Genomic DNA, 20,780 nt, shown 5'->3' on the forward strand with positions numbered 1-20,780 from the left:
AAACTGGGGTGTTTTAGAGTTAAGGAATTTCAACTTTACTTTGGATTTTCTCCTCGGGATGTTAAGCAGTAAATGGCCCAGATCTTGCCTCCATTGGTGCATATACAAGAGTCATTACCTATGATACTCAGTCACTTTCCTTGGTTGGATAGGCCCCACTCTGAATCTGATCTTGACTTTCTACTGTCCCCTTATCCAGTAGAGATTGTCCAAAAATCCTCAAAGTTTTTTCTTCTGCTAAGTATCCTCTTCTTTTCTTCTGTTCCAATTATCCAACCCTGCCATTCTCTAATGAGGGGGTATCTCAATCAATTCAGTTTTTAGGCCACAGGCAGATATTTTTCCTCTTAGCAAATCTGCATTTCCTTCTCTGTCTACTTCCAGACTAGTGACCTGCAGACTGTCCTTTTTTTGTCTTATATACCAACCTTACTGAAAACTGTAGGAACTAACAAATGCACTCTAACATCCTGAATTTTCCTACCACTTTCCCTATTTTCTAGCCTCCTGTGCAACTGTCTGAGCCTTAGTCCTACATCTTAAAGTACACGAAGTAGTCAAATCAAATGTTTCATGGTTGCATAGTAAGACTCACCAGTGTCCTCTACTAAAAAGTAAGGAGTTACCTAATTCTGCCATGTACTGCATTTATCCAATTCCACATTTTAGGGCCTATTCTATAACAGCTCCATACTTTAAATACGTGATTTGGTAATACTCTAGGCTTTTAACTGTAAGTGATAAAAGCAAGTCTGATAACTTAAGCAAATAAAGAATTTAGTAAAGAATACCCATGCAGTTCACAGAATTTCCAAAAGGGCTTCACTCACACTCCACAGAACAATCTCATGAAGACACTACCACTGACATATCGCTGAAGATTTCAATATTGTCTCTGAAAATTGGATCCACCAACTGTCCCTATTGCTCCCATCACCAGAATAAACTCTGCATGTTGCTAGCTTGTACTTGAAAGTCTGGGTGATTATAATATAAGGCATGTTAAAAGCATGTTACCTCTCAAAAGATGTCTGTTCTTTCTAATAGATGTATTCTATAAAATGGTAATTCCAAACATTTTTCTACAGGATGTCATAAGCATTATGAAAATACGTCACATAGATGACTTCATTTTTTTTTTCAGATTGGCTGCTTCTCAAATTCAGTGGGGACCATCATGGATCTTCAGTTTCAAAAAGAGGGGGAAGCTTCTAGAGAAAAATAGCTTCAACTTATGGGAATCTGTTCTTACAGATTGGAAATAATATTCTTTTACTTTCACCAACTCAACAGGTACCAAAGTGAATTTAACTTTTCATTTTTCTATTATTCATGTATAGGTTTGCTTTCCCTCAGTAATCATTTCCTCTTATTTCTATTTATTTATCATTCATTTTTAACTAGATCTCCTTCCTGGGGTAGGATTATCAGGTTCACCAACAGGAGCAACTTCTCAGCTGGCCAACACGGAGCTGGCCAGGGTTGCCCAGTCCCAGTCCTATGGAGTAGTGTTGCCTACGTACAAACTTATAGGACTGTGTTGCCCATTAGGTAGGAAAGAAGCAGTAATTGTGATTCCCAGTTTAGATATGAGAGGAGAAATAACAACAGCTCTTACCATCATTCCTTCAAGAATTCAGATAGAATACTTAGAGACACTGTAGTTGTGTGATGTTTAATAACTAATCCCTACTTTGGAACTCATAAGATGTAATCTAGGTCCTGGCACCACAAGATCAAGCACAGGGGGAAAAAATTAGAAAGATGGTAAGATGTTTAAACAAGTTCCAAAGACTTCTCTATTTCCTCTTCGTTAAATATAAAATAGTAGTAGCATTTTCACAATCTATCCAATAGTGGTTTTACTTCCATGCATATTGAATATATCATTCATTTGATATCACAAGTCATTTCTTCATTGTCTTAACCCCACCTCCAAATTAGGAAGCACATGTTTTTGTTCTTTTATTTTATTTTTGGTTAAAAAAGGATAACAGGAGTTCTATCTCCTTAACAAATTTTTAATTGTACAGTATTGTTAACTATAATCACCATGTTGGAGAACAGACTTCTAGAACTTTTTCAAATCTTGTATAACTGAAACTTTACTCATCAAATAGCAACTTCTCATTTTTCCCTCCCCACAGCCTCTGGCAACCATCATTCTTTTTCTGTTTCTATGAGTTTGTCTACTTTAGGTACCTTATATAAAAGGAATCAGGCAGTATTTACTTCTGTGACTGGCTTATATCACTTAGCATAATGTTCCCAAGGTTGATCCATATTGTTGCATATGATAGGATTTCTTTACTAAGGCTAAATACTATTTCATATAGATGCCATTTTCTTTATCCATTTTATTGGTCAGCATTCTCCAGAGAAACAGACTCAATGTATATGAATATGTATATGCTAATTTATTTAGGAAAACACCTTGCAGACACAGCCAGATATAATTTTTAACCGGATATCCATGCCAGTTAAGGTGACACAGTTAACAGTTGATCTGTTGACAGATATTTAAGTTGCATACTAGAAATAAAAGTGATTTATGAGGGCACCTGGGTGGCTCGGTTAAGCATCCAACTCTTGATTTCAGTTCACATCACGATCTCACGGTTCATGAGATCAAGCCCCACATCAGGCTCTGTTCTAACCACTTGGAGCCTGCTTGGGATTCTCTTTCTCCCTCTTTCTCTATTTCTCCCCCACTCATTCTCTCTCTCCCTCTCTCCAAATAAATAATAAATCTTTTAAAAAGTGATTTATGGACTACCATTATTGTATTACAATTTGTTTTTGTTTTACTAATGAGGTTTTTTTTTCCACCTGTGTAATGAGGGTTTGTTTTTTGTTTTTTGTTTTTTTAAACTTTGTATGTTTTCATGTTGCTGTTTAGAGTCCTTTCTTTTCAACTTGAAAGACTACTTTAGCATTTCTTATCAGGCAGATCTACTGGTACATATTCCTTCAGCTTTTGTTTATCTGGCCAAGTCATTATTTCTTCCTCAATTTTGTAAGAGAGTTTTGCCAGATTTAGTATTCATGGATGCCAGGATTTTTTTTTTTTCTCTCCACATTTTGAATATACCATCTCATTTCATTCTGGCCTTTAGTAAAGTTTCCGGTGAGAAATTCACTGACAGTCTTATGGGGGTTCCCTTGTATGAGGTAAGTTGCTTTTTTCCTGCTGATTTCAAAATTCTCTCTTTATCTTTGAGTTTTAACACTTTGATTATAATATGTTTTGGTGCTAATATCTTTGGGTTCATCATATTTGGAAATCTTGGGGGCTCTTGAATCTGGAGGTCCATTTCCTTCCCCAGATTTGGAAAGTTTTCAGTCATTTTTTTTTTCTTTACATAAGCTTTCTGCTCCTTTCTCCATTCACCTTCTGGGATGCCTTTAATGTGTGTATTCATCCATTTGTTGGTATCCTATAAAACCCTTAAGGTTTTTTGTTCTTTTTACTTCTTTTTTATTTTTGCTCCTCTGACTGCATAATTTTACATGACCTGTCTTTAGCTTTGCCGATTCTTTCTTCTGCTGGATCAAGTCTGTTGCTGAATGCCTCTAGTGAATTTTCAGTTCAATCATTATATTCTTCACCTCCAACATTCCCAGTTTTTATTTTATTTTTTACATTTTTTAACTTATTGTTGAAATACTCATTTTGTTCATGGATAATTTTTCTGAGCTTTCTGACATTTTTGTGATGGTTGTTTTTAATTCTCTATCAAATAATCCATATACCTCTATTTCTTTGGGTTGGTACCTGCACATTGATTTTGTTTCTTTGTTTGGACTACATTTCTTTGCTTTTTAGTGTTCCTTGACACTTTGTATTGGTATCTGAATATCTGAAATATAAGCCAACCCTCCCAACTTTATCAATTGGCATGGCATAGGGGAAAGTATTCACCAATAAGCCTGGCTAGAAACGCTGGGGGCTTCTCAAACCTTTCCTGTGTATATGGCTTCTCTGGATGTGTACCTGTAAATTCCTAATCAGAGAGACTGCCAGTTTGTTTTTTCCAGGAGTTTACAATCTTTTGCTACCCTTGGCACCTGTCTGCTGTACCATGGGTCCTGCTAGATCAGCAGTATATGGCCCAGTTCCCTTTTTGTTGTTGTTCTCAGCAGCCCGCAGACATCTAGAATATGCAGAACTTCATCAGTACTCTGAGACAGGTGAGACTGAAATCATTCCCTTGGTCAGTCCCCAAAAGACTGAAGTTTAGATGTACATTTCTGTCTTCTCTTGCCCTCCACAAAGAGAAGCTGGGAGATATGAGTTTTCTTAAACCTGTACTGCTCTGGCAGGCTCTGGAAGTGAATGCATACTAGCCCAAATTGTTACCTTTGTTCTCAGTGGCCCCACCAGGCATATAGAGTATGCCAGTCCTGTCAGGGTTCCAAGACAGGTGATAAAGTTAGTCCCTTGGGCAGCCCCCGAATGACTGGAATGTTGGATGGTTACTCCAACTCTTTCCCTAGGGAGAATTTGATATTTAAGCATTTTCATCTGCTTGTTATTCATTGAGACAATGGAGGTGGGAGGTGGGGGGCTGTGACCAATGAATGGGCACTAGTCCAAGCCATCACCTTTATTCTCAGTGTTTCATAACCTGGGGCACTTTCCTGTCAACTCTGACATTCAGGCAAGACAGAAACCAGTCTCATGTGAAGCCATCAGAAAATTCAGAATGTTGGATATATGGTCCAGTCCTCTCCTTCCCTCACCATGGAGAAATTGGGAGCTGGAAGTTTCCTCCTGATTAGGTGGTGCTATGCCAGATGGAAGAAATTATGGGAAAAGGGTCCCAACTTTACCTAATGGCCTCATTGTGTGGGCTGCAGGAGTCTCTCAACTGGTCTCTGGATATCTCATGTATTGGGGAATTGTTTCATGTATTGTTGAATCAGTGTGTCCATGGAAGCAAGTAGAATCCAGGGTTTCCTATTTCCGCCACCTTGCTGATGTTATCCCTTTAGTTTAAATTTAGTTTAATTTATCCTTTTAGTTTAATTTTTAGTTTAGTTTAGTTTAATTGTACATTCTAATTTCTATTCAATTGACTAACTTGTACATGGTAAACTATATGATAAGTCTATTATACATGATGTATCTTAGCCTGCTATTGTACTACACCTGTGATAAATATGTTCCTTCATCAATGATATATCGAGAGGGGAGCAGGAATGACATTATGTATGTATTTTTTTTCTCTAGGCCTCTAATAGTGTTATAGGCATTTGCTTCAGATACTTGGTATGTATATTCAAATCTCTAATAAATGTCTCTCTTGGTCAAGACACATCAGTATACACCTGGATTTAGGTGTGATGACTTAATGTAATCCATTAACTGGCCTAGACATTCTCAACAGGCATTCCATAGTTGCTTTTGGTCTCTGATGTTAGTGATAAAATGGGATAATTGTTAATCACTTTTTGAACACACAGTGGGATACATCTATTTTTTATTGTTGCTGATTGATTGATTGAATGTGTCCATGACAACTCATTTTGTATACCTAAGAAACTATATTCCTTCTTTTTTTTCTTTTTATTAGATATAATAAACATACATTGTATTAGTTTCAGATGTGCAACATAGTGATTTTATATTCATATTTATTGCAAAATGATCACCACAAGCAGTCTAGTTAGTATCTGTCACCATCCAGGAAACTACTTTCAAAGAGCAAACAGGGTATTTACTTAGTTTTAGTAACTTTATATATTCAGAACTTGGCTTTTATTTATTTTTTAAAATTTTTTAAATATTTATTTTTGAGAGAGAGAGACAGACAGACAGACAGAGAGTGGAAGGGGGAGGGGCAGAGAGTGAGACACAGAATCAGAAGCAGCCTCCAAGCTCTGAGCTGTCAGCACAGAGCCCAATGTGGAGCTTGAACCCATAGACCGTGAGATCATGACGTGAGCCGAAGTCAGAGGCTTAAACAGGTGCCCTTGTAAGGTGTGTGTGTGTGTGTGTGTGTGTGTGTGTGTGTGTTTAATGGGCATCAGCTTATCCCACTTCCGTATGTTTCCCCCAGAAGTCCACAAAGTTTTTCTTAAAATCCGCCCCCCCCCTGGGGTTAATCTAATCTTTTAGTCATCTAAGAGCCACTTCCTAGCCCATACTGACAATTTATTGGGCACTTCCTAAAAATAACATAAATTCATACCACATCATTTTTATTATCTAGCTCTTCAAGGAATACCGCCCCCCCCCCAATCTGCCCATTGAGTGGAGTTGTTTTTCCTTCTTTAGTCAAAATGAAATGATCAACCAGTGTTTATGCAGTGAACTTCTAGACTGAGTTTTGGCTCTCCATCCTTGAGCTACAATCTGTGAACCATGCTGCTTGTAAGGCAGGCTTAGGTAACATTCTGGTTCAAATTTCATGATTACTGGGTGATAGTATGGGCTTTTGCCAACAGCTTTAGCCAGCTTGAGTTTTCCAGATGTTTATATTTCTCACATCATTTGTGCATCAGTTAGAGTGGAATTGTTTAGGTCAATGGCCATCTGAAGCTTCAAGAGATCATGATGACATTCAAAGCGTTATTTAAATTCAGTTTTTCCCCCTTGTTATTGTAATAGCAGCCAATAAAATATACAGATGTGGTATGTGATTTCTTCAGAAACCAAGCAATCTTTGTGCCTCTTGTTTTAATTTTGGAGCTAGAGAGACAATAACTCATTGTGGTGGGTTGAGAAATGCTGCTAGTAGTTCTAGCCCATGTAATTACTCAAAATTTTATTATTTATTCTGGACCCTATATTTTAGTTGGGTTAATTGGCTACTCCCTGGTGGTTATATAGTTAATCAACATTTGGAATTCCTGCTTAGTTTGATTTTTATATTTAGATATCAACATTATGCTATTGATGTAATGAATAACAGCACTTTTTGATTGAAATAAATCAACATTTCTTCTCACCATGTTATTATAATAAGCAGAATAATTTAAATATCCCCAAAGGAGCACCATAAATGTGCACTGGAGTCTGTTTTACCTGAATGCAAATTTAATTTTGACTTTCTTCAAAACAGGAATCTACAAGAAAGCATTAGCCAAACTGATCAAAGAATACCAATCTCCCTTAGCTTGTTGCACAACTTGAATTGTTAACACCATATTGGGAATGGGTGATGCTAGCGAAGGACCCTCTTTATTCAGTCCCCTAGAGTCTAGAATTATCCTCCAGAAACCGACATCTTTTCTCACATGCTACCCTGGACTATTAAATAAGAAAATTATGGATATTAATTCACTTGTGTCTATCATATCTTTAATCAAAACTGAAATTTCTTGACGTTCCTTCCTCTCTCTTCATCCCTTCCCAGGTATCCTATATTGTTTTACATTTAGCACTTGAGTGGGTTTAGGTAGTTCTAAAATTCCCCATCTAACCTGCCCTGTTAAAAGAGACTGAAGAACATATTTGTATGACATCCTTTTTCCCAATGGCTTAGATAAAGTAAGACTTCCTCATTCATACATCATAATGATTCTGGGAGGAGGGATGCAACAAAATTATAGAATTTGCATTCATTAAATTCTACTTTGAACTATACTTTTATTTTTGAATATTTCATCTTATTCTGCTAACTTAATCACATTACTCTTTACCCTTTCATTAGCATAGTTGTATATTGTGCACCAGTGTCTAGAAATTTTAATGCAATTTCTTTAACACCTTGGATTTTTTTTTTTTTTTTTTGCATGACAATTCAAATGGTCTTAGTTTCTCTGCTGGGACATTGTGCTAACTGTCTCTGGCCATCTTGTCATTTAGAATAATCTTTTTAAACACTGGCTGTTTTAAACAGTACTACTTTGGAAAAGATTGCAGATTCTGCTTTTGTGTCATCATGAGGTTTTTAAAATTCATGAAATCTACGATAAATGGAGGAGTTGGTAAAGCAGCTGGATCACATAATGTCTTATAGTGATCCATTAAAATTTTAGCTATTTCATCTATCTCCTCCTTTTCCATACCCTCTTAAATTAACCATGTAAACACCCCCACTCAATTAAAATGTCTTGAGGTTTTTTTTTCTTTCTTCTGAATAATTCTAATCTTTTTCATCATTCAACCCTACTCATAGTAAATGAACCACGAGGTCAATTGCAGCTTCTTGTACATAATCCTGCTCGTCCATCAGTAGAATGAAGTACCCTAAATATTTAGAAACTCATCATTTAAGTCAAAGGCATAAAAATTAGGAGATACACTAGTATCATCATATGAACAATCCAAAGCTGCTAGTATTTTCAACATTTCATAAAGCTTCAGAAAGATTACTTCACTTGGTATCCAAAAGTATTTCATTTACTATCTAATTTCCCCACTATAGGTATGTTTTATATATCTTATTTTATCCAGCTCTATAGAATGAGTCTGACCTTCTAATACATTTCTGTAAAAGCTGGAACTAATTAAGGATCCTGAGTAAGACCAAATATACTCTTCCAGTCAGCAGTACCTAACACAAGAGAAATAGTTTCTTTGAAACACAACTACCACATGATTTTGCTCATATGTGGAATTTAAGAAACAAACAGATGAACATATAGGAGGGGGAAAAAATGGAGAGAGGGAAATAAATCATAAAAAACTCTTAAAGATAGAGAACAAACTGAGGGTTGATGGAAGGAGGTGGGTGTGGGATGGGCTAGATCAGCGATGGGTATTAAGGAGGGCAATTGTGATGAGCATTGGGCGGTGTACATAAGTGATGAATCACTGAATTCCACTGCTGAAACCACTGTATGTTACCTAACTAGAATTTAAATTAAAATGTCAAAATTAAAATAAAAGAGAAATAGCTCCTTGGATCTGAATGTATAAAATTCATTTTCGTAGACACTTGCCAGGGAACTATTTATATTGCTCCAAAAATGAATAATTGTGTTTTGTTTTCTTTGATTCCCTTCCCGTGCAACCTGTGTAGTTTTTTTTACAGTGATTCTCATTTAGACTAAGTCACATTCTAATCAAAAGAAATATCTGCTCAATTCTTGTTTGGCAAGCTGTCCATTCTCTTTAGGATCACCAACCATAATCTGGTGGACATGGCCTCCTCAGTTCTTTCTGCTACTTTCATTTTTTCAAAGTAACCCAAATTACAAAATTTCTGGCTGACTTCCTCTCTACCTGAATTTCTTTTTTAAGTGGTTGGTTAACTATCTCCCTTTGTTCAGCATCTACCACCTCCAAGTTCTAGTGACATGTTTTTCCTACCATGAGTGATAATAGCATTTGCATGTTCTCAAAGCCAAAGTAGCCTGGGAGTTAGGCTATCATCAAAGGTTTGCATCTCCTTTTCCTCAATCTTTCTTCTTCCCAAAGCCTTAGCCATCATCTAAATTAGATTCAGGGGCCACTTTAATACTCTACACGATGTGCCAATTGCATTAATCACACAAGGATGGAGAAGTGTAAGGATTACACAGTATGTATTCATATGCACCTTTGATAAAGTTAAAGGCTACAGTACAGCAGGAAAAAGAAAGCACAGGTAAATACCAGAGACGTTTGAGATTGCTAGGCACAGTCCTCATGGTCCTTTCTCAATTTTACAGGGTGTGCTTTGTCTTTGGATGTTGACTCACCGAGATATGGGTAAGACACTTTTGTGTCAGAGCAACTGGGTACAAGTTTCTTGAGGAATCTTTTATAAATTATCAGTCAATAGCTAAAATAAGGCTATGTAACTGGTTAAACCAGGTGCCAACCAACACTCTCCATTCTCAATAAACAATGTAGACTACTTGCTATTGGGTGCCACTAAGGAAGTTTTGGAATTCAAACTGTACATTATAAATTCCTAGGTAGTACATTTATTCCAATCCTAGCAAGGCTATCATGGTTCCAGGCATCCCTGGAGATAAGCACAGGATGATAGTTGCTCAGACCAGCTCCAAGGTCATCTTATTTGTACATACCATTCCTTTCCTGCACAGTTCAGTTTTATATGGAGCTGATATTGATTCTCTTTTGATGGTGGTGGTGGTTTCCAAATTATATCATTAATTTGTTTCCTATTATGTTAGTACTTCTTCTCCTTCCCTCCTGTTTGGAGGTGAAGGTCTTCTTTTTTCTAAGATTAAACCACCCATCATTATTCTCTATTCCTCCCTCTCTGTCCCTATCATTCAGCAATCAAGAATTGTATTTCTACAATGTCCTAGACATTGTGTTTGCCCTCATGCAGCTCAAAGTCTACTAAGAAAGACAACCATGAAAATATGTAAATTGTATTGAATGTTGTCAGTGATATGATAGAAATGAGTTCTGGGGATAGTATAGCACAAAGAAGAGGGTTTTCAATTCTACCTGCTAGATCAGGAAAAGTTTAAAATAAAAACTGGTATTTGGAGGGTGACTTTAGAATGAAGGATAGGTGAGTATACTATACTATGAACAGATAAACTATGCTGTATAATAATTAGGAAGGCAATGGAAGACTTTTAGTTAGAGAATAAAGTGGTCAGATTTAGAAATATCATTCTGGTGATGACTGGATAGTGGATTGGAGTTGGGCAAGCCTGGGGGCAGTCCCATCACTGAATTGCAACGGTAAAGTCACCTATATCTACTTGGTTGCAAACTCAGTGGTCTCTTTCCAGTACTCATCCTTTTGATACATTTGATACTTGTTTACTCATCTCTCCCTTTTAAAACTGCCCTCCTTTGACTGACATGACAACATTTGCTAGGGAAAAGTATTTTCTGCGTTTTTTGGAGAGTTAGAGGCAGAAAGAATGATCAATCACCCCTGGGCACTGACCTAACTTTGCTCCATGATGATATGGCCTTCTTGATGGTGAATTTGATTCAAGATCCAAAAGAGCCTGATGTTGAAAATACTTCTTTAAACAGAATTGCAATGAGCAGAAACTAAATATATAGTTTCTTCCCAGAAGGGAGTGTTAAAACATGTAACAGACAAAAACATGTCCGTTTCCTCAAATTTGGTAGCAGTGCATTTGAAGAGGGTAAGGGAAAGAGCAATGAGGTGTGTTCATTGAATGTCCAACAGATTTCAGTATTTTAGGTTAAATAAATCTGGGAAGTGCATGCATAGGTTTTGGGGGTGAATGTCTTGCTGGTGGCAGGGGAATGAGTGGTAGCAGGGGTGCAGTGTTGCTTCAAGCCAATCTGTAATTTTTCTGAAGTGCTGTACTATCTCTCCTAAGTCTCTTTTTACTTGTCCACTAGATGTCACTTCCTCGATGGCCATGCCTACCATTGTAGATTCTATATTCAAGTGATGTTAGAACACATGTTCTTGTGCATGTTCAAAAGAAGGCCTGAACTCTCAACACAACTGTTCCGTCACACTTCACCATCCTTTTCTTTCTATATAAAACACTCCAATGATCTACTTCATTTATTTTTAATAGGAACAGCCTTTTAACTTTCATTTTGGATATAATGACGCCACACTGTGAAGAGATGATGAAGACAGAGCCAGAATTCTAGTTTCCCATTCTGATCCTCTGCTCAATTAATCCCTAACATCTCTCACTGATGCCAGTCAACAGCTTGTCTCTCATGTGGATGCCAAGCAGTTTACCCTTTGGGGTCCTTTCCTTAATGTTAGGGGCAATGGTTAAGGAGGTCTCAAAGGGCTTCACTGCTGGGATCCAAGCACTTTGTATAGCAAGGATAACCAGAGAACCAGTGAAATAAACCAAAGAGGTCATTGAGAAAAGCATTTATAATACATTGGTAAGCTTGAAAGTAACATTACCTTTGGCACAAAAACAGACACATAGACCAATGGAATAGAACAGAAACCCCAGAACTAGACCCACAAACGTATGGTCAACTCATCTTTGACAAAGCAGGAAAGAACATCCAATGGAAAAAAGACAGCCTCTTTAACAAATGGTGCTGGGAGAACTGGACAGCAACATGCAGAAGGTTGAAACTAGACCACTTTCTCACACCATTCACAAAAATAAACTCAAAATGGATAAAGGACCTGAATGTGAGACAGGAAACCATCAAAACCTTAGAGGAGAAAGCAGGAAAAGACCTCTCTGACCTCAGCCGTAGCAATCTCTTACTCGACACATCCCCAAAGGCAAGGGAATTAAAAGCAAACGTGAATTACTGGGACCTTATGAAGATAAAAAGCTTCTGCACAGCAAAGGAAACAACCAACAAAACTAAAAGGCAACCAACGGAATGGGAAAAGATATTTGCAAATGACATATCGGACAAAGGGCTAGTATCCAGAATCTATAAAGAGCTCACCAAACTCCACACCCGAAAAACAAATAACCCAGTGAAGAAATGGGCAGAAAACATGAATAGACACTTCTCTAAAGAAGACATCCGGATGGCCAACAGGCACATGAAAAGATGTTCAGCGTCGCTCCTTATCAGGGAAATACAAATCAAAACCACACTCAGGTATCACCTCACGCCAGTCAGAGTGGCCAAAATGAACAAATCAGGAGACTATAGATGCTGGCGAGGATGTGGAGAAACGGGAACCCTCTTGCACTGTTGGTGGGAATGCAAATTGGTGCAGCCGCTCTGGAAAACAGTGTGGAGGTTCCTAAGAAAATTAAAAATAGACCTACCCTATGACCCAGCAATAGCACTGCTGGGAATTTATCCAAGGGATACAGGAGTACTGATGCATAGGGGCACTTGTACCCCAATGTTCATAGCAGCACTCTCAACAATAGCCAAATTATGGAAAGAGCCTAAATGTCCATCAACTGATGAATGGATAAAGAAATTGTGGTTTATATACACAATGGAATACTACGTGGCAATGAGAAAAAATGAAATATGGCCTTTTGTAGCAACGTGGATGGAACTGGAGAGTGTGATGCTAAGTGAAATAAGCCATACAGAGAAAGACAGATACCATATGGTTTCACTCTTATGTGGACCCTGAGAAACGTAACAGGAACCCATGGGGGAGGGGGAGGAAAAAAGGAAAAAAAAAAAAAAAAAAAAAAGAGGTTAGAGTGGGAGAGAGCCAAAGCATAAGATACTGTTAAAAACTGAGAACAAACTGAGGGTTGATGGGGGGTGGGAGGGAGGAGAGGGTGGGTGATGGGTATTGAGGAGGGCGCCTTTTGGGATGAGCACTGGGTGTTTTATGGAAACCAATTTGGACAATAAATTTCATATATTATAAAAAATAAAAAAATAAATAAATAAATAAATCCCACCAGCAAACTCAAAAAAAAAAAAAAAAAAGAAAGTAACATTACCTGTTGTTTCATAAAGGGAAGTGAGAACAACCTGCTGGGTAAAACCAAGAGTTGACTTTCTCGTGAGATCAGTGGTGTTATTGAACTACATTCATTCTGCAGGGAAGTATTTAACATCCATCATCTGTTTAAAGCTGTAAAAATTGTGCACATGTAAAAAAGAAGAGGCCTCAGTTTTTCTTTTTAGAATAGATGGTGATGATGACAGTTTCTCAGACAACACATGCCTTTACATGCATTGCCACAGGAACACAGGGTGCTAGAAAGAATGGTAATGTGTATTCAGAAATTAACCACATATTCCAAAATATTTTAAAGACAGTTCTACAGAAAACAAAACTATGTGTCCTGGAGACTAAAATCTACCCAAACTGAAAGAGTTACACTGCTTTAAAAGATTAGGATTTGGAGCTAATATTTGGGAGGTTCTTAGAGGAATATTATAGCAGTTTTATTACAATAAAATGAATGTTGACAGGTCATGGAAGGAGACTATATGAACAGGATTTATGGTAACAATCAGAACAAAGAATTAGAAGGTACTAGGTCCTGTACTGCTGGAGAACTTTTTGCCAAAACAAGTTCACAACAGATCATGGAAGACAGATAATAATAATATTATAAGAAACAATAACAACAACAAGTAATTCAATCAAATGTAAAGTGAAAATATGCTTAATAATCTAACAGTCCATATTATTTTGGAAATAGCATAATTTTTGAAGCCAGGAAACCAAGTTTCTGCTGTATCATTTAGCAATAAATGGAAAAATTTGTACACCTCAATTATAATTCTAAAATGAGTTATAAGGATTACATTACTAAGTTTCTATAAGGATTTCTTGAGATTAAATGTATATCAAAGCACTTTTGTAAAGTGTAAAGCACAATGTCAATGCTAATTTTTAATGCCGTTTTAAGGTTGCCATTATAAATGGCATCCTTTTTACTTACTGTGTCAGGACTTATTCAGTTTTAAGGAGCCTGGATGGCTCAGTTGGTTGAGTGGCTGACTAGATTTCAGCTCAGGTCATGATCTCACAGTTGTGGTATTAAGCCCTGTGTCACACTGCCCCTCTCCCTGGTTCGTGCTGTCTCTCTCTCTCTCTCTCTCTCTTTGACTTCTTCTGTTTCAAATGAGAAAATCTACCTGAAATTTATTTTTATTTATTTTATTAATTTCTTAAGTAGGTTCCATACCAACGTAGGGCTTGAACTCATGACCCATAGATCGAGTCACATGCTCTAGGGGCACCTGGATGGCTCAGTCAGTTAAGGGTCCAACTTCGTCTCAGGTTGTGATCTCGTACTTTGTGAGTTCAAGCCCCGCGTCAGGCTCTGTGCTGACAGCTCAGAGCCTCGAGCCTGCTTTGGATTCTGTGTCTCCCTTTCTCTCTGCTCCTCTGCTGCTCACACTCTGACTCTCTCTACTTCAAAAATAAATAAAAATTAAAAAAAAAAAAGAGTCACATGCTCTACTGACTGAGCCAGCCAGGCACCCAATTTATATTTTTTCAAAAAAGATCTAATGATTAATTCTAGACATAGCCCATCCAGGTTCTCAGATAGTGGAAGGGAAAATATATTAAATATAAGGCAGAGGCTATAGAGAGAATGAACAATGCCAAAAGTCTTTTTTTTTAAGACCAACAAAACTGACAAACCTCTGGTGAGAATAAACAGACAAAAAAGACAAGAAACAAATGGTCAACATCAGCTGTGAGAAAAGTACAACATTACTGGTATTGCAATTAAGCAAATGATGACTGCTTTATTTAATAAAATACCAACAAATTTTAAAATGTATATGAAATTTTAAAACTCTTAAAAAAACATAATTTGTCAAAAAATTATTCTGGAAAAAAGAGAGACCTGGACAATTCTAAGCCATTAAATAAATATAATCAGTAATGAAAAAATTCTCAAAAATTAGTCTAGTAAGTAAGTGCTAGGCCTAATTCGCTCAACTAGTGAGTTCTACTATTCAAGAGGACAGAAAAATTTGGAATACTCCCTTTGTATGTCAAAAGTAGTGTAACTTTATACCAAAACCTTGTAAGAACATTATAAGAAAGGTAAATTATAGGTCAATCTGGTTCATAAACTGAGATGAAAATTTCTAAACAAAGTATTAACAAACAGAATCTCAATCTTCAAACAAGGATAATATATTGTGACAAAGCTAAATTTCTTCCAGGATTTCAATATTAGTTTAACAATCAATTAATGAAATTCCCAACATTATTGGAGTAATGTCAATAGATACAGAAAATGCATTGATAAAACTTGATATCCTTTTTAAAAGAACCAGTAAGCAAACCAGAGCAGATACTTGGTGTCTACAATGAACTTACAATAAATAATACACTTAATGTTGAAATGTTGAACTCTTTCTTTTAATATCAGTTCATCTTTTATCATACCCAGACAACACTATTTTGGAATGGTAGCCAGTTGAGTAGAAGGGGAAAAAAAGAGTGTAAAATAAGAAACAAAAATGACATTATTTTTAGTTAATAAAATTATTTAAATAGAAAATCAGAAGCTCCATTAATTATTATAATTAATAAGTTTAGAAAATGTTTGGATTTAAAGTGAATTATTTAAAAAAATCAATGTGGTTGTATGGAGCCACAAAAGACCCCGAATAGCCAAAGTTATATTGAAGAAGAAAACCAAAGTAGGAGGCATCACAATCCCAGACTTCAGCCTCTACTACAAAGCTGTAATCATCAAGACAGCATGGTATTGGCACAAAAACAGACACATAGACCAATGGAATAGAATAGACAACCCAGAATTGGACCCACAAATGTATGGCCAACTAATCTTTGACAAAGCAAGAAAGAGCATCCAATGGAAAAAAGACAGTCTCTTTAACAAACGGTGCTGGGAGAACTGGACAGCAACATGCAGAATAATGAACCTGGACCACTTTCTTAAACCATATACAAAAATAAATTCAAAATGGATGAAAGACCTGAATGGGAGACAGGAAACCATCAAAACCCTAGAAGAGAAAGCAGGTAACAACCTCTTTGACCTTAGCCGCAGCAATTTCTTGCTTGACACATCTCCAAAGGTAAAGGAACTAAAAGCAAAAATGAACTATTGGGATCTCATCAAGATAAAAAGCTTCTGGACTGGAAAAGAAAATAATCAAAAAACTAAAAGGCAACTGACAGAATGGGAAAAGATGTTTGCAAATGACAAAAGATGCAATGCAAATGATAAAGGGCTAGTGTCCAAAATCTATTTTAAAAAATCACCAAACTTAACACTGAAAAACAAATAATCCAGTGAAGAAATGGGCAGAAGACATGAATTCCAGACATGAATTCTTCTTTAGACACTTTTCCAAAGAAGACATCCAGATGGCCAACAGACACATGAAACAATGCTCAATGTCACTCCTCTTCAGGGAAATACAAATCAAAACCACACTGAGATAACACCTCACACCAGTCAGAGTGACTAAAATGAACAAATCATGAGACTATAGATGCTGGTGACGGTGTGGAGAAACGGGAACCCTCTTCACTGTCGGTGGAAATGCAAACTAGTGCAGCCACTCTGGAAAACAGTGTGGAGGTTTCTCAAATAACTAAAAATAGAACTATTCTATGACCCAGCAACAGCACTGCTAGGAATTTACCCAAAGGATACAGGAGTGCTGATGCATAGGGGCACATGCACCCCAATGTCTATAGCAGTGCTTTCAACAAGAGCCAAATTATAGAAAGAACCTAAATGTCCATCAACTGATGAATGGATAAAGAAGATGTGGTTTACATATACAATGGAATACTACTTGACAGTGAGAAAGAATGAAATCTTGCCATTTGCAGCAATGCAGAGGGAACTGGAGGGTACTATGCTAAGTGAAATAAGTCAGAGAAAGACAGACACCATACGTTTTCACTCATATGTGGATCCTGAGAAACTTAACAGAAGACCATGGGGGAAGGGAAGGGGGAAAAAATTACAAACAGAGAGGGAGGGAGGCAAACCATAAGAGACTCTTAAGTACAAAGAACAAATTGAGGGTTGATGGGGGGTGGGGGAGAGAGGATAGTGGGTGATGGACATTGAGGAGGGCACTTGTTGAGATGAGCACTGAGTGTAGAATGGAAGCCAATTTGACAATAAATTATATTAAAAATCAATTTGATCTCTATACATCAACAAAAAATAGAAAATAAAATTTTAGGGGTGCCTAGATGGCTCAGTCCGTTGGGTGTCCAACTTTGGCTCAGGTCATGATCTCACAGATCACTAGTTCAAGCCCCACATCGGGCTCAGAGCCTGGAGCCTGCTTCAGATTCAGTCTGTCTCTCTCTGCACCTCCCCTGCTCACGCTCTGTCTCTGTCTCTCTCTCTCAAAATATAAACATTAAAAAAAAATTTTTTAAAGAAAAGAAAATTTTTAAAGGTATCATTCAAATAGTTGAAAACTATCCCATGTCTAAGAACAAATTTTTCAAAAGGTATGCAAAGCCACCAACATGGAAACTATAAAAAAATTACTGAAATATATTACTGAAGTAAAATTACTAAAATGAATTACTGAAGTATACAGAGATATGTCATGAATATGAGTTTGAAAACAATAATGGTTTAGAGCTTGAATGTAATTCCAAGAAAATCTCAGTAGGGTTCTTCGTTTTGTTTTGTTTTCAGTAGAACTTGGAAGACAGATTCTAAAATGTACATGTAAGTACAACAGGTCAAGAATGGAGAATACACATATGAAAAAGTAAATGGTGAAAACATTTGCTCCACCAAATATTTGTAGTAAATTGTAGTAATTAAAACAGGTAGATAAATAGAGCAATGGAGCACCATAGAAAGCCCAGAAAGAATGCCTATATATGGACTCTTGACAGAAGTAGCTTGGCAGGTAAGTGAGGAAGGATGTATTTTTTAATAAGTAGTGCTGGGCATTTGTCTATGTACATATGTATGTATGTATCTACCTATCATCTATCCTATTATCATCTATTCTCAGCACCTATTCACCCACTCATCTATTCATACTTCAACATTTCTCAAAAGATTTGAGGTAAGTAACTAAAATTCATGAAAGAGGAAAAAAATGGAAAGGATCAGGAGTAGTGGTTTCTACATATAAATCATCGTTGTTTCTGTTGGAAGAGTCCAAGGGTAACAGAAGTTTAATCAGAAAAGGGTTTCCTGTGAGTGTGGAACTGCATAATTCAAGACAAACTACTTCCTCTGCATGATCATCCATCATAAGGGTTTGCAGCCTCTTGGAAATAAAATTTGGACAATGCTTTTTAACCTGGTTAGAATTTAAGACTGAGAGATGATTCCATTTGATAGAAAAAAAGACTAATTGACATTAAAGTCACATCTCCTGATTTATTCGGCTTTGTGTTTTCTGGCAGAATTAAATTGACACCATGAGGTTATTGTGAACTTTGCCATTTTCTATGCCTAGTAAACTGAATTATTTTGACTTGTGATTCATGTGCTGAAGATTTTAGCCCCTTAATCATTAGCTATATAGGTTAGATACCTCATTATATAAGAGGATATATTATTCACAGCATGCTAGATATATATTGACTATACTGGTGCATATTATGCTATTTATTAGCGTGTTTATGTTCCTCTAGCATTTTGCTCTATTTGGGGCTCAAAATTTCTACAAACCATCAATGTTCCAATACATCTTTTTTCCCTCCTTTAAGGATGATTAGAAATCAAAGAACCCTTCATTAGCAGTGAACCATAATAGCCCACATCAGAGGGAACCACACACACACACACACACACACACACACACACACACTCACATACACATTTAGATGTATAAATATACAACCCGAGAAGGGAAGAAACAACAGTCTTGGGTTAGACAGCTGTACAGCGATGTTTTTTAGACAAGAGGAGACCCTGGGGCTGTGAATATGTAAAGTTCATTTGTGGAAAACTTTCAAGAATGAACGAAGCCTAAATGACAGTTTAAGCTAAAATTAACAAAATTCAAAATATTCAAAGACCTTCCTATTGGAAACAAAATACTGGACTGTTGAGATGAAAATATGAGATTGTGTAGGTGATGACACGTTAACTACTGTGAAATGAACAAACTATGGCCAATGATATCACAGTATCTAATTTAAAATTTATGATAAACCTACTGTGCTGACAGCTACAGCATCCAGTGCTACTAAAATGTTCCGAAATTCTTTCAAAATGAAAATTATAGCGGATATTGGCAACTTAAGTGAGGATCTTGTACTTACAAAGCATGATGATTCTCAGAATGAACGCTATGCCTGGAGCCAGACTGGGAACGTACATACTGGTCAGGCAGAAGCTTGAGATATTCCCAGGAGTAGCCAGCAGACAGTACTAGTTAGGAAATCAGGACCAGTCAGGTGCAGTATTTGGGGAGTCCACTGCAAACTCACGATCTGTCCCAGATCCACAAACTTAGTAGTCTTGCAGGAGCTATAGGATGAATAAATAAATGGGGGTTAAGTGATTAATAATAAGGTGGTTCTTCAAATAGATGATTAATATCAAGAATATCTTGCCAGAGAATTTAGTTAGTGCCCAAATGAAAGGTTGGGACACAGAATAAGGAAGGGTGGCAGCAGGAAAAATGTGATGACAAGGGTGGCAACCCAGTCAGTGACAAAGGTCTCACAGCTGGGGGGAAGGCCCAGAGGCTGGGTTGGGGCTAAGATCAGGACTTAGGTTCTTGCGACATTTGGAGGAACAAAACAAGACCCCAGCCTGAGAGAAGAGATCTGCTGGTACAGTGATCAAGGCAGATGTCCCAGGGAACAAAAAGTTTGTAGCAAGATTAGATCAATATGGAGTCAGGTGAGTTCTCACATGGGACAGAGCTGGCCGTAGATCCGGAGCTTGGTGTGAAGCTTTGGGAGATAATCAGTGTTTCTATTTGTGAGGAAAAATAGTTACAGCAGATGGATTAAATTCATGTTTATCATGGCAGTTCGGCTTTTATTTTTCCCCAATGAAATCACATGGAGGGAATAGTAGAAAGAAACTTGAAATCAAGGTATATATAAGGTAGTTGAATTATTAATCAAATATCCTAACTTGTAGGGGCACCTGGGTGGCTCAGTCGGTTACGGTCCCCAACTTCGGCTCATGTCATGATCTCACGGTTCATGGGTTCTAGCCCCGCATCAGGCTCTGTGCTGACAGTTCAGAGCCTGGAGCCTGCTTTGGATTCTGTGCCTCCCTCTCTCTCTCTGTGCCTCCCCCTCTCACACTTTGTCTCTCTGTCTCTCAAAAATGAATAAAAAAAAATATCCTAACTTGTAAAACAAGTTTCAGAACAATCTAACATATACAGCTTGAAGCAGATGTGCACCAACCTGTTAAGAAGTGATTCTCATACGTCTCTTAGTTTTTCCACACATCTTACCAGTGAGACTCTGCTCTTTGTTCTGGACTATTGTTTCAAGGATGTCTGCATGGTACCTTGGAAGACAGAAATACTATCTCTCCAGAGC

This window comes from Leopardus geoffroyi, chromosome C1 (genome assembly GCF_018350155.1).
Source record: "Leopardus geoffroyi isolate Oge1 chromosome C1, O.geoffroyi_Oge1_pat1.0, whole genome shotgun sequence".
NCBI classification, from domain to species: domain Eukaryota; kingdom Metazoa; phylum Chordata; class Mammalia; order Carnivora; family Felidae; genus Leopardus; species Leopardus geoffroyi.